The sequence below is a fragment of the Elephantulus edwardii genome, unplaced genomic scaffold (genome assembly GCF_000299155.1).
Source record: "Elephantulus edwardii isolate Elephantulus edwardi_28Jun2011 unplaced genomic scaffold, EleEdw1.0 scaffold00302, whole genome shotgun sequence".
NCBI classification, from domain to species: Eukaryota; Metazoa; Chordata; class Mammalia; order Macroscelidea; family Macroscelididae; genus Elephantulus; species Elephantulus edwardii.
In genome coordinates this window covers 428,250-429,669 of record NW_006400052.1, presented here as the reverse complement: position 1 = coordinate 429,669, position 1,420 = coordinate 428,250, and the positions used below count along the sequence as shown (strand labels likewise).

At 40.9% G+C, this 1,420-nt stretch overlaps 1 pseudogene; it reads left to right on the top strand.

Annotated features, from left to right (window-relative positions):
- The first annotated feature begins 605 nt into the window (after positions 1-605).
- LOC102855744 lies at positions 606-1,071 on the top strand (annotated as a pseudogene).
- The last annotated feature ends 349 nt before the right edge of the window (positions 1,072-1,420 follow it).

Below are 1,420 nucleotides of genomic sequence, written 5' to 3'. Positions count from 1 at the left end.
ATTAAAATATACATGCCTATGACTAAAGACAAAGAGGAGGAAATTGAAAATTTTTACAAATCTTGCAGCAGTCCAAAATTGACCAAATATAATAAAGATGTGTTAATGATAACTGGTGACTGGAATGCTAAAGTTGGAAACAATGAAGAAGGAATGGAATTTGTAAAGTATGGACTTGGTGACAGAATTTAAGCTGGAAATAGAATGATTGAACTTTATATGTCCAATGATTCATTCATCACAGATACCTTTTTAAGAAAACACAAAGGATGACTTTGCACATGGACATCACCTGATGTGAAGGAATCCATGGAGAGAGCGAAAGGTCTTTACAAAGATAGAAGAGAAAGAAAAACTGAAATAGATGTTAGAAGAGACTCTGAAAATCGTACTAGAGCACCGAGAAGCCAAAACAAAGGGTAAACATGCTGAAGTAAAAATCTGAACCGAAGATTTCAAAGGGCAGCTTGAAAAGAAAGCAAAGAATGTGTAGAGAGCTGGAATTGGAGAATAAAAAGAGAAGAACTTGCTCTGCATTTCTCAAGCTGAGAAAATGGAAAAATTTAAGCCTTGAGTTGCAATATTGAAAGATGCTATGGCTCTGTCTTTTCTGCACTAGGAGCAGCTTTCCTGCAACAGCCCCTCATCCTCTTAAATGTATGTTTGCACCAAGTTTGTCTCCATACCTTCCCTGGTCAGGAGTGCCTCTCAGCTGCTGAGTCGTTTATTCTGCAGTGCCACTGAAACAACCAGAGACACTAACAGAGGAGAACTTCAGTTGCTGGACAGCCCCATGTTCCTTGATTTCATTTATCCCTAGCCGCAGCTTCCAAACCAGCATCATCTCAAGGGATATTGACCAAGTTCATTGGGGCAGGGGCTGCCACAGTAGGAGTGGCTGGCTCTGGAGCTGGGATTGTGACTGTGTTTGGGAGTCTCACCATTGGTTATGCCAGGAATCCTCCTCTAAAGCAGCAGCTCTTCTCCTTTGCCATTCTGGGCTTTTCCATCTTATTGGCCATGGGGCTCCATTGCCTGATGGTGACGTTTCTGATGCTTTGTGCCATGTGAAGGAGCCGTCTCAATGATTTTCTCCCCCCTGTATCCCATCTACCATATTATATGTTCTTTTCCCTGTATCTCACAGTGGCTCAGGGTTTGACTGAGGGAAGAGAAACAAATACTGTATTAATAAGATTTTTTAAAAAAGAAAGAAGGAAAGATGCTATGGGCAAAAAATTGAATGATCAAGGAAGCATCAAAAGATGGCGGGACTACATAGTGTCACTGTACCAGAAAGAATTGACTGACACTGAAAAATTTTCAGGTAGCACCATATGAATAAGAGACAGTGGTAAGGAAAGGAGAAGTTGAAACTGCACTGAAGGCATTGACAAAAAATAGGGCCCCAGGAATCAAT